The 7,590-nt window shown below is 48.2% G+C and overlaps 1 non-coding gene across 1 annotated transcript; it reads right to left on the bottom strand.

Annotated features, from left to right (window-relative positions):
- Positions 1-7,081: 7,081 nt before the first annotated feature.
- Positions 7,082-7,155, bottom strand: Trnan-guu. The gene has a single exon. It is a non-coding gene; the product is annotated as a tRNA-Asn (tRNA).
- Positions 7,156-7,590: the final 435 nt, after the last annotated feature.

Genomic DNA, 7,590 nt, shown 5'->3' with positions numbered 1-7,590 from the left:
ATGGAGCCCAGGCTGGCCCACACTGACCTAGAACTATCCCCCAATCCTTCTACAATCTTGAGTTCAGGGTTACAGATTGGAGCCACCATACCCAGCTAGGTTAACTTTTTGATTAATTACCTATTACATTGTGCCCATAACTACTGTACTAATCATAATAATCTTGATGGTTTTGCTGTGGTTAATTGCGCTACCACAGTTCTCCATGGCAAAGTTTGCACAGATCCAAGTTTTGTGTGGGGGAATTGTATGAAGACTGGTGTTCTGGGGTCAAAAGATAACCGACTCTGACAGCATGGTCAGCTTCTTTTAATTCTTGCTTGCACCAAGTAGTACGTGCTTGGGTCATCATCAAGGAGGACCAGCCTGGGCCGGTTCTGTTTATGTTTCTGTGATTACTATCAGTCCGGGGGTCAGCTGAGTTTCCGTGTGGAAATGCTTGTTTAGCCTTTACTCCTTGTTTCCCATCCACAACTTTTGTTAGTACCGAGCACCGCGTGCCAGCCTGAGACGCAGCGGGAAAATGAAGGCCTTGCGGTTCATGAGGAACAAGGTGACAAGGTGACCCTAGGAAATACCTTCAGTTGATTGCTGATACAACCTTTCGACTCATTAGAAAAATACCTTATTACTGCTTTTAGAGAAAACCCAGGGTTGTGCTTTTTTTGAGCCTTATTTATTCTTTATATTGAGTGTTTAGTAACATTAGACTCATGGCTAGTGGTACTGTAACTTAGGCCTGAGCAAAGCCTGAGGCACTAATTTTTTTTTAATGTATTACACTTCAAACTGCCTGTGTTTAGCAACACTGTAGAATTCAGCACTGCTCAGGGCCAGCACACCAACTATTGCCATGATAAAAACAGAAACTTGGTGACAGTGTGACGCTGAAATGGGAAAGGAGAGGGGATGTGATTTCTGACCTCAGCCAAGAATGTGTGTCTTTAGCAGCTCGAGGTTTTTTACCTTACCTGGAGCACGTGACCGTGAATGGCTTCCAAGTGTTCATTTTCAGGGATACCTTTACGGACTCTGGTTTTGAGCACTTGGTCCCCAGCTGATGTAGCATCCGGGAAGGGGGTGGGGCCTTAGGAAGTGGATCCCTTCGTGGGCCCTGGGCTTTTAGAGCCTGCCAGCATTTCCTGGCTACTCTGCTTCCTAACTGGATATAGTGCACCCCGGCCTCAGGCTCCTGCTTCCAGGTTGTGCTGGGGCTGCACGCCTTCCAGCTGTGAGCCAACCGTGTCTTTAGGTTGCTTTTGGTCAGGTTCTGGGTATGTGCATACAGTTACCTGCAGCTCTGCTTCATGGGCTCCAGCCTCCTGGCTTCTGGGCTCTACACTCACAAGCACACCCCCACCCCCACCTGAAGGAGGGTGTGGATCCTGTGCTCACAGAAAGCACCAAGGAAACCAGGAATGTTAAACGCGGCTTAGAAAGGGATGTATAGACTGTTTGCCACCATCAGGACAGGAGGTGGTCAACCTCCATGCTGTGTGCATGGCCAGGCCACACCTTGCTCTCCTAGGCCTGTTTGTTACCGTCCATCTGCAGCACTGTCAGGCCTGGACCCTTAGAGCATTGTTTCGAGTGACCTGCTTCCTTCCTTATTGTGGAACCCATCTTTATGGGAGATTCCATGTGTACTTTACACGAGTTTGATGCAGACGTGTCTTAAGCCTTGTTGGGCACACGGGATTGGGTTCACTATCACCAGGAAACATTTCCAAATTGTGCTGTGCTTAAATATGCCTAAAGTAAGCTCTCTGGTGTCAGTCTCTCAAACACTGGCTACTGAGTCCCTGTTGAACCGGATTTCCTTCCTTTCCCTGGATCGACATGCCCCTGGCCTGGCCCAGGTATTTGCAGAGACCCCCTACATCCCCTACACTGTTTTTACTTTTAAGCAAAACAAACAAAGCCTAACCAAACAGTGAAAACTGGCTCAGTTCCCATGAGTGCTGTCATTAAAGGAAGCCCGAAAGGAAGGGATGCAAATCTGCATTGCCATGTAAATCTCCACCAAAGTCACTGAAAGGGTCACTTGTCAAAGCCCTTCTGAGCCACTCACTCCACTGTGTAACAAGGACACATTGTGTTGAGCTGTTACTGTCCCAAATCTTATTAACAGTTTTAGTTGAGAAAGGAGAGGGAGAGAGATCCAACTGGCTTTTTATTCTATTCTGATTTTTGTGTTACCTTAAAACCTTTCATATTAGTTACTTTCCACATCTAAATGAAGGACAATGACACTAAATCCCCTGGGGAGCAAGATGCCCCCTCCCTGGGACCTGCCTCACCTTCCTACAGAGTCAGCAAATTCCAGTACTCCTTAAGGGAGCCAAAACTGCCTTCCCAGATCAGGTGGGCTTTCACAAAAGGCTCTCGATGAGATGCTAAAGACACAAGGAACCGAGCCTGTTTGAGCTGGAATGTTTGCAACCTCCGGTGAGCTCTCCTCTCCGCCCAGTGTCTAATCCGCCCCCCACCCCAACACACAAACCACTTACAATCTCGTTTACAGAAGGCAAGTCTTTAAGAACAATCAGTAAAGTAGCTCAGATTTGTTTCTTAAGTTTTCATCTGAATCTCGACTGCTAGAAATGATGTCATCCTTACATCATCCGAGTGGTGTAGCAGCCACAGGAACATGCATAGTCATACAAATACTCGAGCAGCCCTCCAAGGCCCAGCTCAAGTCCGAAGGCGAATGAACTCCCCTGTCCTGGCTCTAAATAGGTGGTAAACTGACTCTGCCTCACTGACTCACGCTGACCTTAACTGCTGTGCAGTCCAGATCCCTCTTGGGGCTGTGGCAGTGTGGAGACATTCGACACTTAGAGATTTGTTTGATGTGCCTATGGCCTTTGTTGGAACTCTGACTACGAATTCAGTAAATAAACGCCAAGACTTCAAGCTGGGGAGGCTCAGAAGTATGTTTCAAAGGTCTGTGCTTCCCTTGGACATCCATCAAAATGTGTTTGGAGAAAGTCTTTAGCCTCCCATTTGGAATTTTTGGGGGCGCTCCACAAAACCTTGGGGTAGTCTTTCAGAAAGCTTGACTTTAATAAATGAAATTTAACTTTAAAAGGGGGCAGGGCTTGAAGTGTAGCTTAGCTGTTATACATATATATGTATATACGTACAGCATGCATTCGTGTGTGCAGATGCTATGCATAAAGGCCTGGATAACAGGAGACACTCAGAACGAAGGATGAGGCAAGACTTTGATAAGTCCACACCATGCTCTCAGTATGTCTTATTCTAAACCCTTGTGTTTAAAATGCCTTTTTCTTCAAAAACAAAAACAAAACAACTTTCTGGAGCTAGGTTTTGAGTTTTAGTAGAACTTTATGGGTAGGTTTTATGGTGCACAGCAAATTCCCCAGCACTCAGAAATGGAGGTAGCGGGGACTGGATCATCAATTACATAGTTCAAAGTTAGCCTGGGCTTTATAAAGAGCTCCAGGATGGGAAGTCAGACACAGCTAAAGTGAACTTCGTCATATTTCTAGGTTTCTTGAAGACCCCTGTTCAGTGGCTCTGGCAGATCACTGTAGTCCAGGGTATGAGAATGACCACAGCAACATCTGGAAACGGAGGCTGAGGGAAATGAAGGTCCTCAACTCAGCTGCACTGCATTCCAAATTCTGAATGTCCCCCAGGAGTGTCTGTCACCTGCAGATGCCGGAATGCAGGCCCTACCTCATTCACTCCTGTTTCAGCCCTACTCATCTAATCTTCTGGAGTCTCATCCATTCTTCAAATACTCTTCTGAGCCCTGAACTGCCTCCATTTGCCCTTAACATAATTGTCTCAGCCAGTCCCTGATCTCTTGTTTCTTGGCATTATTGCCAAACTAGCCTAGTGTCTTAGTTAGGGCTTCCATTGCTGTGAAGAGACACCATGATCAATGCAACTCTTATAAAGGACAACATTAAGAGGGGCTGGCTTACAGGGTCAGAGGTTCAGTCCATTATCATCAAGGCAGGAAGCATGGCAGCATCCAGGCAGACATGGTGCTGGAGGAGCTGAGAATTCTGCGTCTTGAACTAAAGACATCCAGGAGAAGACTAACTTCCAGGCAGATAGGAAGAGGGCCTCAAAGCCCACTCCCATAGTGACACACTTCCTCCAACAAGGCCACGTCTCCTAATAGTGCCACTTCCTGGGCCAAGCATATCCAAACCACGGCACTGAGTAACCTCACTTTTACCTCTTGTTCCTGAAGCAGAAGCCTCTGGGAGTTAGTTCCTAACTTCACTTGAGATGTGGCCTCATCCTGGGGTCTCCAGAGCCTGTGCTGCAAGCTGAGTGAAGGGCGTTTGTCCCCTGTGCTTCTTGCATTCATCCCCTACCTGCTCTCTTGGCTTGAGTTTCCCAGCCTTAAACGTTCCTCCTCTTGTTTGGTCTTGAAGACTCGTTCCCGTCCATCAGGAAGATAGATACAGGTTCAGCCTTGTAGATCGACTTCTTAACAACCTAGAAATAATTCTCCTGTGGTGAACACCCATCAAGTGTCATCATGTCTGTCTCGTGACCCACCTTTGCTAGCAGGATTGCTCCTGTACTGATGGTGTGTCATGTGACAGGACTGTATTCCATGGATGGACAATGGTGGTGCCAACTCTCTATGACTTTGTTTTCCAGGGCTAGTGACAAGCACTTGCTGGTTACAGGGTGGTATGGCGATTCACAGAAGGAGACTGCTCAGCTGGCAAATGGCGGACATATTTGGGAAAGGACCCTGGAAGCAGCCTATAGTCAGTGGGGAATTTTCACAAAGGAACACGACTGCTCAGCTGGCAAATGGCGGACATATTTGGGAAAGGACCCTGGAAGCAGCCTATAGTCAGTGGGGAATTTTCACAAAGGAACACAGGACAAGGCTGGGTGCGCTCAGCTCAGGCATTAGAACAAAGTTTACACGCCTAAAAATCGTGGAGCTTGTAGCCTCTGGTAACTATGTTCAGTTTCAAGATGGACGAGCTTCTGATTCTAGTGATAACAGATATGGTAAATACGATTTACAGTGTAAGCTAGGTGTGGTGGCACAGGCCTTTAATCCCAACACCCCGGAGGCAGAGGCAGGCAGATCTCCGTGAGTGCAAGGCCAGCCTGGTCTACAAATTCCAGGACAGCCAAGTCTCTATTACACAGAGAAACCCTGTCTCAAAACAAACACCCTACAGTGTAGACATGATCATGTGACCCAACACTCTCTCTCTCTCTCTCTCTCTCTCTCTCTCTCCCTGTTACTTCTTCCGTGAGGCATATACTAATGTACAGTAAGAACATTCTGGGGAATTCCCTTACTCAGCAGTCAGTAGTTACTTAGTAGAAGCTTGCAAGTTCAAGGGTAGCCTAGTGAGTTCCCAGACAGCCAGGGCCACACAGAGAAACCCTGTGTCAGAAAAACAAACAAACAAAAACACCAGCAGTTTTGGAGCCCTGTGAGGCCTCATCCGCTTCTGATGCTACTAAACCCTATGGTAGAAAGGACAAACCAGTCCCCCAGTCTCTTGTGCGGGCCACCCCCCGATGCGGGCCCAGTACCATCAACAGTGAGGAATTCAACCCAGGAACTTGGGGGACACAAACCCCCTAACCATTGCAGTCTTGAGCTTCACCCTCTAATCCGGAATTGTTTATAATTTACTCTCTCACATTTAGTTTCCTCTGCTTAAGTTTAACCCTGTGAGATTGCTCAGCAGGGGAAGGTGCTCCCCGCAGAGCCTAAAGACCTGAGCTCAGTCTCTGGTGCCCTCAGGGTGGAGAAGAGAACTGGTTTCCAAAAGTTCTCTGACCTCCACCTGCGTGCCAGTGGCAGTGCACACCTGTAATCCCAGCACTCAGAAGGCTGAGGCAGCGGGGCCATGAGTTCTAGGCCAGCTTGGCACTCACAGGAAGGCCCTGTTCCTGTTCAGGGCTAGGATAGAGCTCGGGGCTGGATGCGTGCACAGTGCCGTCTCCATCCCTGTGCTACTCCAGGGCCTGGCGTTACTTTGACCCTCATCTCTCAGTTGTACTAGCCACATTTCAAGTAGTCAGAAGCCAGATGTGACCAGCAGTGAGAGGCGGTGTAGATCAGCAGTGTATGTGTGTCATCACAGGGCAGTGGTTCTCAACCTTCCTAATGCTGTCACCCTTTAATACAGTTCAAGTTGTGGGGACCCCAACCTAAAACTGTTTTGCTCATAACTGTAATTTTGCTACTGTATGAGTCATATGAATATCTTTAATACAGAATTCCTAATATGCGACCCCAAAGTGGTCGCGACCCAGACATTGAGAACCACTGCTGTAGACTCCAGTTCTCTTTACGAGTATGGATGTAGATCCCAAAAGACAAAGCTCTCACTTCACAACTTCAGTCTTGGGAGAAAAGGTTGTTATAGTAGCAGATTACCTGTCTTTATGGAAAGCCATGAGAAAACATAAAACGTCCTCTGTGACGAGGACTCCCTATGTAGCCCTGGCTGTCCTGGAGCTCACCACGGTTAGCCTTAAACTCACAGAGTTCCTTCTGTTTCTGCCTTCTGAGTTCTGGGATTAAAGGCAAGCATGGCCACTCCTGGCTCTCTTTTAAAACTTTTAAACATGGACACATACACTTTCTGATTAAGTTAAATTTGAGGGGGGAAAAAAAAAAAAAAACCCTGCCAGCAGTCTAAGGTTAAATAGTTAGATTCAAACCCATTGCCCAAATCTGGGAGCCGCTTAGCTAAACTCAGCGTGACCTGCTGACCCCAAACTCACTCTGCCCACGGTGTCATCTCTTGCTCCTCGGTTTGGAAATAGACACCGAGTGTAATAGTAACTTCCGTGGTTGTTTGTTTGTGAGCCACACGAATAATGCTGTTTCTGGGTGGTCTGGATTGCTGGTTTCCAGTGTAAACGCATGTTCCTGATCAGACTTGAACCAAGCTCTAGAAATATATTTACATGTATCCTCTTGAATAACGGTGGAGGAAGGGGTGTTTTAGCTTGAGCTGTAGAAAGCAAGCAAGCAGGCAAGCTGATTGAGCGTCTCAAAACGCTGAAAGCATTTTTAAAAATGTTTTGCGAAAATGAAAGCTGCCGTCCCTGGGTGGGCTCGAACCACCAACCTTTCGGTTAACAGCCGAACGCGCTAACCGATTGCGCCACAGAGACCCAGCTGCCACAGCGGCCGCGCGCTTTGTACACATTGCCGCGGCCAGCATGGGCGTCGCCGCCCTGGACTCCCGGGAGGCGCCGGGTCCTGCTGCGCCCTGCGGGCTGAGACTGCGCGAGGGCGGGGAGGGGCGGAGCCGCCGAACCCAGCAAATCCTCCGCAGAGCAGGGCGGCGCCGGCTTAGGCTCCCAGAATCCGCGTGGGCTCCGAACAGTGGCGCCGTGCCCTTGTTCAAGGTTGTTTAACGAGGTTGATAAACTGTGGCTCTTTGTGTGGGCCATAGGTATCTAATACTTTATAGGTTTAAAAAGCTACCGCGCCGCCCCTCCCCGTCACCTCCTGGGAATAAATTTACACCCCTTAGAGGGCTAGAGCTTCCTTTGAGCACTCATGGCTTAGGAGACAGCAGAAACGGATTTGTGGCCATTAAAACG

Source organism: Rattus rattus, chromosome 16 (genome assembly GCF_011064425.1).
Source record: "Rattus rattus isolate New Zealand chromosome 16, Rrattus_CSIRO_v1, whole genome shotgun sequence".
Lineage (NCBI taxonomy): Eukaryota > Metazoa > Chordata > Mammalia > Rodentia > Muridae > Rattus > Rattus rattus.
This window is presented reverse-complemented; position numbering and strand designations above follow the sequence as displayed.